This window comes from Salvelinus fontinalis, chromosome 21 (assembly GCF_029448725.1).
Source record: "Salvelinus fontinalis isolate EN_2023a chromosome 21, ASM2944872v1, whole genome shotgun sequence".
In the NCBI taxonomy this organism is placed as follows: domain Eukaryota; kingdom Metazoa; phylum Chordata; class Actinopteri; order Salmoniformes; family Salmonidae; genus Salvelinus; species Salvelinus fontinalis.
The window spans coordinates 46,091,912-46,104,294 of NC_074685.1; positions in this window are offsets into that span (position 1 = coordinate 46,091,912).

Here is a 12,383-nt window from a genome sequence, read left to right on the forward strand (position 1 = left end):
ACCCCAATAACAACCCCAACAACAACCCCAATAACAACCCCAATAACAACCCTAACAACAACAACCAATAACAACCCTAACAACAACAACCCCAACAATGCCAACAACAACCAATAACAACAACCCCAATAACAACCCCAATAACAAACCTAACAACCCCAACAACAACAACCCCAACAACAACAACCCCAACAACAACAACCAATAACAACCCTAACAACAACCCCAACAGCAACCCTAACAACAACCCCAACAGCAACCCTAACAACAACACCAATAACAACCCCAACAACAACCCCAATAACAATGCCAACAACAACCACAATAACAATTCTAACAACAATCCACCGTACCTTCTTCGCTGTGCAATCTGATTTCCAAGCTGGTCACGGGTGCACCTCAGCCGTGCTCAAGGTACTAAACGATATCATAACAGCCATCGATAAAAGACAGTACTGTGCAGCCGTCTTCATCGACCTAGCCAAGGCTTTCGGGCTCTGTCAATCACCTCTTCTCAAATGACTGCCTCGCCTGGTTCACCAACTACTTCACAGATAGAGTTCCATGTTTCAAAAATCAGAGGGCCTGTTGTCCGGACCTCTGGCAATCTCTATGGGGGTACCACAGGGTTCAATTCTTGGGCCGACTCTTTTCTCTGTATAAATCAACGATGTCGCTCTTGCTGCGGGTGATTCCTTGATCCACCTCTACGCAGACGACACCATTCTGTATACTTCTGGCCCTTCTTTTGACACTGTGTTAATAAACCTCCAAACAAGCTTCAATCCGATGCTCTGATTTTGCTCTTTTGCACACCAGTATATCTACTTGCACATCATCATCTGCACATCTATCACTTGTGTGTTAATTTGCTAAACAATAACAACAACTCCAATAACAACCCTAACAACAACCCTAATAACAACCCCAATAACAACAACTCCAATAATAACCCCAATAACAACAACTCCAATAACAACCCTAACAACAACCCTAACAACAACCCTAACAACAACTCCAATAACAACTCCAATAACAACTCCAATAACAACCCCAATAACAACAACCCCAATAACAACAACCCCAATAACAACCCCAATAACAACAACCCCAATAACAACAACCCCAATAACAACTCCAATAACAACAACTCCAATAACAACAACTCCAATAACAACACTAACAACAACCCCAATAACAACAACCCCAATAACAACAACCCCAATAACAACAACCCCAATAACAACTCCAATAACAACAACTCCAATAACAACAACTCCAATAACAACCCCAGTAACAATAACCCCAATAACAACCCAATAACAACCCAACAACCCATTAACAACCCCAATAACAACAACTCCAATAACAACAACCCCAATAACAATAACCCCAATAACAATAACCCCAATAACAACCCCAATAACAACCCCAATAACAACAACTCCAATAACAACCCAACAACCCATTAACAACCCCAATAACAATAACCCCAATAACAACCCCAATAACAACCCCAATAACAACCCCAATAACAACAACTCCAATAACAACAACTCCAATAACAACAACCCCAATAACAACAACATTTACATTTTACATTTTAGTCATTTAGCAGACGCTCTTATCCAGAGCGACTTACAGTAGAGTCCATACATTTTTTTTTTTTTACATTTTACATACTGAGACAAGGATATCCCTACCGGCCAAACCCTCCCTAATCCGGACGACGCTATGCCAATTGTGCGTCGCCCCACGGACCTCCCGGTTGCGGCCGGCTGCGACAGAGCCTGGGCGCGAACCCAGCCCAGCCTGGGCGCGAACCCAGAGACTCTGGTGGCGCAGCTAGCACTGCAATGCAGTGCCCCAGACCACTGCGCCACAACAACTCACCACAACAACTCCAATAACAACAACTCCAATAACAACAACCCCAGTAACAACAACCCCAATAACAACAACCCCAATAACAACAACCCCAATAACAACACTAACAACAACCCCAATAACAACAACCCCAATAACAACAACCCCAATAACAACAACCCCAATAACAACACTAACAACAACCCCAATAACAACAACAACACTAACAACAACCCCAATAACAACAACCCCAATAACAACAACTCCAATAACAACACTAACAACAACTCCAATAACAACAACCCCAATAACAACAACTCCAATAACAACAACTCCAATAACAACACTAACAACAACCCCAATAACAACAACTCCAATAACAACAACCCCAATAACAACAACCCCAATAACAACAACCCCAATAACAACAACCCCAATAACAACCCCAATAACAATAACTCCAATAACAACCCCAATAACAACCCCAATAACAACCCCAATAACAACCCTAATAATAAAAATAATTTAAAACAACAACCCCAAAAATATTTAGCTGCAATATTGAAACATTTTTTTTTTCTTCAAATAATTTCTGGGAAAATTTGCATTTTGCAACAGGAGAAAATGTGTAATTCTTACTCCCTATTCTGTGGAAGCCACATTCACCCTCCATTTTGTGGAATTCATCCCTTCCCACTGCAACACACACACACTTTGGCCCTCGAGGGCTTGAGCAGAGTCTATCTCAAGCTGGAGGTCATAAGGGATTGATATGATCCCATCTCTCAATAACCATCACGGTCACCTAATAATCCCCAGTTTACAATTGGCTCATTCATCCCCCTTCTCTTCCTGTAACTATTCCCCAGGTCGTTGCTGTAAATGAGACCGTGTTCTCAGTCAACTTACCTGGTAAAATAATGGAGAAATAAAATAAAAATAAATAAAAATAAATCACACATACAGATTCATTCCATAGATAACTGATCCTACTCTAAGATTACAGTACATGAGGCTATTCATATCTCCTGTTTAGGCACTTATATACACTGCTCAAAAAAATAAAGGGAACACTTAAACAACACAATGTAACTCCAAGTCAATCACACTTCTGTGAAATCAAACTGTCCACTTAGGAAGCAACACTGATTGACAATAAATTTCACATGCTGTTGTGCAAATGGAATAGACAAAAGGTGGAAATTATAGGCAATTAGCAAGACACCCCCCAAAACAGGACTGATTCTGCAGGTGTTGACCACAGACCACTTCTCAGTTCCTATGCTTCCTGGCTGATGTTTTGGTCACTTTTGAATGCTGGCGGTGCTCTCACTCTAGTGGTAGCATGAGACGGAGTCTACAACCCACACAAGTGGCTCAGGTAGTGCAGTTCATCCAGGATGGCACATCAATGCGAACTGTGGCAAAAAGGTTTGCTGTGTCTGTCAGCGTAGTGTCCAGAGCATGCAGGCGCTACCAGGAGACAGGCCAGTACATCAGGAGATGTGGAGGAGGCCGTAGGAGGGCAACAACCCAGCAGCAGGACCTCTAACCCCGCCTTAGTGCAAGAAGGTGCACTGCCAGAGCCCTGCAAAATGACCTCCATCTCTGGTTTCTGTAGCATGACGGAGCTTGATGTACAACTACACTCCCTCAACAGGACGCTAGTCTATTGCAGAGCACAAGTACAGTGAAATGCCTTTATTGCAAACTCAAAACCCAACAATGTAATAATCAATAACAATGTATTACTAGAAAAAAGAAAAAAAACACAAGAAATAAGAATAAGAAATACACTATAAAGTAAGTAAGTATACTATATAAAGGCAATATTTAAAAAGTCAGTTCCAATACCATATTTACATGTGCAGGGAAACTGGTGATGGAGGAAACTGGTGATGGAGGTAAATATTTATAGGGGTAAGTTGACAGGGATACTGGAGTGATGGAGGTAGATATTTATAGGGGTAAGGGGACTAGGCAACACGATATAAGATAAACAGAGTAGCAGCAGCTTGTATGTGAGTGGGTGAGCGGGTATGTAGAGTCAGTATAAATGTATGTGCATATAATGTGTGAGTGAGCAGATGATGGAGTGAGTGTTTGTGTGTTGGAGTGACAGTGTGTGTGAGTGTGTAGGGCCCTGTGAGTGTGTGTGTTGGAGTGACAGTGTGTGTGAGTGTGTAGGGCCCTGTGAGTGTGTGTGTTGGAGTGACAGTGTGTGTGAGTGTGTAGGGCCCTGTGAGTGTGCATTGAGACAGTGTAAATACTGAAATAAAAGGTCAATAAAGATACAAGGTAAACTCGGTCCGTCCGTGTAGCTATTTATCCGTTTTATTGCTTTGGGGATAGAAGCTGTTCAAGAGCCTGTTGGTGTCAGACTTGATGCACCGGTACCTCTTGCAGTGCGGCAGCAGAGAAAATAGTCTATGGCTTGGGATCTTTGACGATTTTACGGATCTTCTTTTCACACCACCTGATATAGAGGTCCTGGATGGCAGGGAGCTCAGCCAAGGATCAAACTCACAACCTTCCAATCTCAGGGTGGACACTAAGCACGAGGCTACAAAGTTGGACAAATGCCGTTAATCCTCCTGAATCACAATGGGGATCAGCCCCCCCCTAGTGGCTCGACAGGCAGGTGCAGCTAGGTCGCTTTCTCAGGTTCTGCTTGTGAGGGGGAAAAAGTTATTTACAGTTTACAATATACTTGTTTCTTTATCACACAATAGTTTTGCACTGGGCACCCACTGGTTGAATCAACATTGTTGCCACCAACGTGGAATAGACGTTGAATTGAGGTCTGTGCCCAGTGGTTTACTCTCTGTCACTACAAGCAGCTAAATTACCTCTCTTCACACTGTGCTGGAGCGGTATTTGGAGAAAACATGCTTTTGACTGATGTAGCGACGTCACGCAGCAAATATGGAGTCGCCCCCCACCACCCCTCTCGTCCATGCCATCTGGCCAGGAAGGACACCTTCTCTCAATCTGCATTTCTCAATCTACAAATTAACACTAAAATGGAGAAGGCTGCCCAATCTCCAAAATCCCAGAAGGAGACACCTTTTCACCAGGAAGGAGGCCCCCCATTCTACTTCAATGGCTTCACCTTAACCAGGAAGGCACCCAGCTGAGAACCCTTCTCCCCCTCATTCAAATGGAGATTAGACTGAGATTAGAATGCTGCCAAATGGCTGTGGTTGGATAACAAAGGAAGTAGCCAAATGGTCTGTTTTCAATGGAAGACTATTCTACGTTTGCATAACAAAGGAGATATGCTTTGTATGTCCTGGATGACACCCAGGAACCAGACAGCTACAGTAAAAAAGTCCCTGAAACTTCCATTCACTTCTTCCTTTACTTAACCTTTATTAAACTAGGCAAGTCAGTTCAGAACAAATTCTTATTTTACAATGACGGCCTACCCCGGCCAAACCCTAACCCGGACAACGCTGGGCCAATTGTGCGCCGCCCTATGGGACCCCCAATCACGGCCGGTTGTGATACAGCCTGGATTCAAACCAGGGTGTCTGTAGTGATGCCTCTAGCACTGAGATGCAGTGCCTTAGACCACTGCACCACTCGGGAGCCACTCCCTGGAGAACTATAACTACTGTGAATGTTTTAGAGACCTGACTTCTTATCTTTTATCCCATTAAAGTTGGTTTTAATTAAAATCAGGTTATGAAATAAGCTAATTGCGTTTTGATATTTGATACTGCTCCCGACTGGCGCAGCGGTCTAAGGCACTGCATCTCAATGAGCAGAAGCTCTGCACTATCCAATCAGGCTCCAGTCCTACCTACCTACCTATTCAATGCTCAGAAACTGTCCGTATCCCCAGAAGCACTGCCTGAATGCTTTGTCGAAAATCACTATCCCAAAACCCTTTTCCTTTATTCTGTACCATTTTATCTTGTGTATTGTTGGTTTGTTTTATTGTTTAATAAATGTTGTTTTTACAAGTGTGTTGTTTCTGGTACCACACCGTTCTAACAGCTCTATAGATTTCACTATACCTTCAGATAGACCAAGTTAAGCTAATGTTCTAGTTTTATCTTATGTAGTTATTGTTAAAATAACTCATAAGTCAGGTCTTTTTAAGACTCATTTTGTCCAATAACGGACTGGTGCCCCGATTTCATAACTTGTAGTAGTAACTTGACACTGCCTTACACTGATATAAATAGGATTAAAAGCTACATTTGCCGTTGTAATCCCTCATTAATTTCACGCTTTCCTGAAGGAAGTTTTAATGAATAACTCCTGTCTTTCCAATTCCCCGTGGACTGTGCAAGGCTTCCGCTTGACTGAGCCGACCCAATGCTTTTACAGGAGCAACGACGCGATTGGTTAATGACATAAATGTCTTATGCAAGTATCATACTTCTCAAAGTGGCCACCCTTTGTAAGTAGTGACAAAGACATTTGTGACTTAATTCAAATGCATTCAGTTTCAATGTTCCTCGCACATTTTCCAAATAAAGCAACCAAAAAAGAGCCATTTATGTACTAAACAGCTCAACTGAAACAATTTTCCCCCTGGGGAATTATATAATATACAGGTTAATATAATAATATACAGGTTAATATAATACAGGTTTTTGGATGATCACAGTGAGTGGAAGTACATTCATTAATTGTTCTCAAATTGGTATATGGTTGAGACTAAAGCAGGTAGCCTAGATGTTGGCCAGTGGTTGTTGGATAAGCCCAGCTTTAGCATAACCTTCTGCTATAGGATTGATGTTGGTTGGCCAGTGGAAGGCACTCTTTATTCTTTAAGATCAATAGTGGATAATTGCAGAACATATTCTATCCCAAAATGCACGTGCCTCCTCCATTTCTACGAGCAAGATACACTACAAAAGTGAGTGGACACCTGCTCGTCGAACATCTCATTCCAAAATCATGGGCATTAATATGGAGTTGGTCCCCCCTTTGCTGCTATAACAGCCTCCACTCTTTTGGGAAGGCTTTCCACTAGATGTTGGAACATTGGAAGCAAGTCCCTGCAGTATTCAGCCGCAAGAGCGTTAGTGAGGTCGAGCACTGATGTTGGGCGATTAGGCCTGGCTCGCAGTCGGCGTTCCAATTCATCCCAAAGGTGTTCGATGGGGTTGAGGTCAGGACTCTGTGCATGCCAGTCAAGTTCTTCCAAACTAATCTTGACAAATCATTTCTTTATGGACCTTGCATTGTGCAAGGAGGCATTGTCATGCTGAAACAGGAAAGGGCCTTCCCCAAACTGTTGCCCGAACCATGAAAAACAGCCCCAGACAATTATTTTTCCTCCATAAAAACTTTCCTGTTGGCACTATGCATTGGGGCAGGTAGCGTTCTCCTGGCATCCGCCAAACCCAGATTCGTCCGTTGGACTGCCAGATGGTGAAGTGTGATTCATCACTCCAGAGAACGTGTTTCCACTGCTCAATGGCGTTGAGCTTTACACCACTCCAGCCGACGCTTGGCATTGTGCATGGTGATCTTAGGCAGTATAATACTACTATTATACTGAACAAAAATATAAAAACACAACATGCAAGAATTTCAAAGATTTTACTAAGTTACAGTCAATTTAAATAAATTCATTAGGCCCTAATCTGTGGATTTCACATGACTGGGAATACAGATATGCATCTGTTGATCACAGATACCTTTAAAAAAATGGGCCTCGGGATCTCGTTACGGTTTTTGTTGTGCATTCAAATTGCCATCGATAAAATGCAATTGTGTTCGTTGTCCGTAAAATACAGTGCATTCAGAAAGTATTCAAACCACGTGACCTTTTCCACATTTTGTTACGTTACAGCCTTATTCTAAAATGGATTCATTTAAAAAAATGGCCTCATCAATCTAGAATTGTTCTTCAAAAAGAAAGAAGGACCAAGGCACTCTTCATATAATAAATTAAAATGCCTTTATTAGTATGGCATGTTCAATAGAAACAAAGTAGTTAAAAACCGACGCGTTTCGGCTGTATGGCCTTCGTCAGGGAGTACAGAAAAGGGAGAATACAATGTCCTCTTTTGAAAGGCTTTTCCAATTAGACCTAATTAGAAGAGGGAGTGGTTACCAAATTGGACACAACTAGTAAGCAATAATATACAAATGAAAAGGTGAAATACTGTAGCTATGTTATCATGAGCATACAACTCCAAGTTAAAAGCATCAGAACACCCAGAGAGGCAGTCCCAACCCTAACCATGACTGGGAGAAGTGTCCAGAACAAGAAAGCAATATATTCCACAGTACACTAGACCACAGCAAAACATGAACAACAGTCCAAACATAGCTGAGGGCAATAGAGCAAAATGTCCACTAGATGACAGCAAATGGACCTATCACGACCTTACAGGAAGGGTGAGAAATCCATATTTTCATTTAAACCAGGGTACTTAGTGGCCTGTAGTTTGTAAATCCAAAAACTTTCCCTTTGGTTTAACTGTTTAAGACGGTCCCCTTTTCTAATGGAGGCCGGAACATGATCAATACCCATAGCTTGTAGGGAGGCAGGGTTGCCATGGTGTAAGGACTTGTAGTGCCTTGCTATGGGGTAGTCTTCATTGCCTACCCGTATGGCGTACTTGTGTTCCGCCAAGCGATCTTGAAGGCGTCTCTTTGTCCGTCCAATGTAGAACACCTTGCACTGTGGACATTCTAATCTATAGATGACATGAGTGGTTTTGCAGTTAATAAAATGCTTGAGGTAATACTCCATTTTAGAAGCTGTGTCAACAAAATACTTATTCTGTGCAATATTACTGCAATGGTTGCACTGGTTACATTTAAAAGAGCCCTTCGGTTTGTGGTCAAGCCAAGTTTTTTGAGAGTCACCCGGAAGATAACTGTGGACTAATTTGTCATTTAGGGTAGGACATCTCTTAAAGCTTATGACTGGTGGTTCAGGAAAGACTTGGCGTAGTAGCGTATCACTTTGGATGATTCCCCAATTGTTTTTAATGATTCTTTTAATGTTCTCTGCTTCAGTGCTGTATTTTGTAACAAAATACACTCTCTCTGATGTATCACGAGGGACTCTTCTTCGTAACAAGTTCTCTCTGTCAAGTAATCCAGCCCTTATACCTGCATCTTTCAGGACCTGAACGCTGTAGCCCCGATCCAAAAAGCGATTCTCCAATTCAGCAGATTTGACACTAGTCTGTTTCTTGATCGCAAATTCTGCGGACTCTTTGGAATTGGCCATATGGAATATTCTCTTTTAGCCTTTTGGGGTGAAAGCTGTCTGCCCTCAGAATGGTATTCCCATCTGTAGGTTTCCTATAGATTGATGTGTTCAAACAACCTTTGTCATTTTTAGTAATGTTTAGTAATTTTAGTAACCACAAACCGAAGGGCTCTTTTAAATGTAACCAGTGCAACCATTGCAGTAATATTGCACAGAAAAAGTATTTTGTTGACACAGCTTCTAAAATGGAGTATTACCTCAAGCATTTTATTAACTGCAAAACCACTCATGTCATCTATAGATTAGAATGTCCACAGTGCAAGGTGTTCTACATTGGACGGACATAGAGACGCCTTCAAGATCGCTTGGCGGAACACAAGTACGCCATACGGGTAGGCAATGAAGACTACCCCATAGCAAGGCACTACAAGTCCTTACACCATGGCAACCCTGCCTCCCTACAAGCTATGGGTATTGATCATATTCCGGCCTCTATTAGAAAAGGGGACCGTCTTAAACAGTTAAACCAAAGGGAAAGTTTTTGGATTTACAAACTACAGGCCACTAAGTACCCTGGTTTAAATGAAGATATGGATTTCTCACCCTTCCTGTAAGGTCGTGATAGGTCCATTTGCTGTCATCTAGTGGACATTTTGCTCTATTGCCCTCAGCTATGTTTTGCTGTGGTCTAGTGTACTGTGGAATATATTGCTTTCTTGTTCTGGACACTTCTCCCAGTCATGGTTAGGGTTGGGACTGCCTCTCTGGGTGTTCTGATGCTTCTAACTTGGAGTTGTATGCTCATGATAACATAGCTACAGTATTTCACCTTTTCATTTGTATATTATTGCTTACTAGTTGTGTCCAATTTGGTAACCACTCCCTCTTCTAATTAGGGCTAATTGGAAAAGCCTTTCAAAAGAGGACATTGTATTCTCCCTTTTCTGTACTCCCTGACGAAGGCCATGCAGCCGAAACGCGTCGGTTTTTAACTACTTTGTTTCTATTGAACATGCCATACTAATAAAGGCATTTTAATTTATTATATGAAGAGTGCCTTGGTCCTCCTTTCTTTTTGATGACCTATTTACACCTTTTACCAAAGAGCACCTTCTATCTACCAAAATATACTATAGTGTACCTCAGTAGCGCTTCCCTTCCTCCTCTTTCTACTAGAATTGTTCTTGTCTGACTTGCCTAGGTAAATAAAAATGTTAAATAATAAAAATATATAATCAATCTACACACAATACCGCATAATGACAAATAAAAAACTGTTATGAACATGTTGCTAATTTATTACAAATAAAAAACAGAAATACCTTAATTACATAACTATTCAGACCCTTTGCTATGAGACCTGAAATTGAGCTCAGGTGCATCCTGTTTCCATTGAGCATCCTTGAGATGTTTCTACAACTTAATTGGAGTCCACCTGTGGTAAATTCAATTGATTGGACATAATTTGAATAGGCACACACCTGTCTATATAAGGTCCCACAGTTGACAGTGCATGTCAGAGCAAAAACCAAGCCATGAGGTCGAAGGCATTGTCCCTAGAGCTCAGAGACAAGATTGTGTCGAGGCACAGATCTGGGGAAGGGTACCAAAAAATGTCTGCATCATTGAAGGTCCCGAAGAACATAGTGGCCTCCATCATTCTTAAATGGAAGAAGTTTGGAACCACCAAGAATCTTCCTAGAGCTGGCCGCCCAGCCAAACTGAGCAATCGGGGGAGAAGGGCCTTGGTCAGGGAGGTGACCAAGAACCCGATGGACACTCTGACAGAGCTCCAGAGTTCCTCTGTGGATATGGGAGAACCTTCCAGAAGGACAACCATCTGTGCAGCCCTCCACTAATCAGGCCTTTATGGTAGAGTGGCCAGATGGAAACCACTCCTCAGTAAGGCACATGACAGCCCACTTGGAGTTTGCCAAAAGGCACCTAAAGGACGCTCAGACCCTGAGAAACAAGGTTCTCTTATCTGATGAAAACAAGATTGAACTCTTTGGCCTGACTGCCAAGCGTCACGTCTGGAAGAAACCTGGCACCATCCCTAAGGTTAAGCATGGTGGTGGCAGCATCATGCTGTGGGGATGTTTTTCAGTGGCAGGGACCAGGAGACTAGTCAGGATTGAGCCAGAGCCCAGACTTGAACCCGATCGAACATCTATGGAGAGACCTGAAAACAGCTGTGCAGCAACACTCCACATCCAACCTGACAGAACTTGAGAGGATCTGCAGAGAAGAATGGGAGAAACTCCCCAAATACATGTGTGCCAATTTTATAGCGTCATACCCAAGAAGACTCAAGGCTGTAATCGCTGCCAAAGGTGCTTCAACAAAGTACTGAGTAAAGGGTCTGAATACTTATGTAAATGTGATATTAAAAAAAAAAATTATACTGTCGCAAAAATGTCTAAAAACCTGTTTTTGCTTTGTCATTATGGGGTAGTGTGTAGATTGATGAGGAAAAACCTATTTAATCAATTTTAGAATAAGGCTGTAACGTAACAAAATGTGGAAAAAGTGAAGGGGTCTGAATACTTTCCAAATGCACTGTATGTCTGCCCATATCATAACACCACCGCAACCATGGGACACTCTGTTCACAACATTGAATTCAGCAGACCACTCGCCCACACAACGCCATACACGTGGTCTGCGGTTGTGAGGCCGGTGGGACCGTACTGCCAAATTCTCTAAAACAACGTTGGAGGCAGCTTATGGCAGAGAAATTAACATTCAATTCTCTAGTGAACATTTCTGCAAATCAGCATGCCAATTACATGCTCACTCAAATTTTGAGTGAGCATGTAATTGGCATGCTGATTTGCAGATTGTGATTTGCAGATTGTGCATGCTGATTCTGTGGCATTGTGTGACAAAAATGCAGACCCCAACACAAGGTGCACCTGTGTAATGATCATGCTGTTCAATCAACTTCTTGATATGCCACACCTGTCAGGTGGATGGATTATCTTGGCAAAGGAGAAATGCTCACTAACAGGGATGTAAACAAATTTGTGCTCAAAATTTGAGAGAAATAAGCTTTTTGTGGTAGTGGGGTTTGGCTTGGGTTTTGCAGTTTCCTGTTATTCTATCATTAACGTGTGTAAGCTACCTCGTGCGTGTACAGGTAACTTCCAAAATAAAGGAAACATTTGAGTAAATAATGGATATAAAGTATATTGAAAGCAGGTGCTTCCACACAGGTGTTGTTCCTTAGTTAATTAAGCAATTAACATCCCATCACACTTAGGATCATGTATAAAAACTCAGTTTCCAATTATTTTGGCTACCATGGCTAGAAGAGATCTAAGAG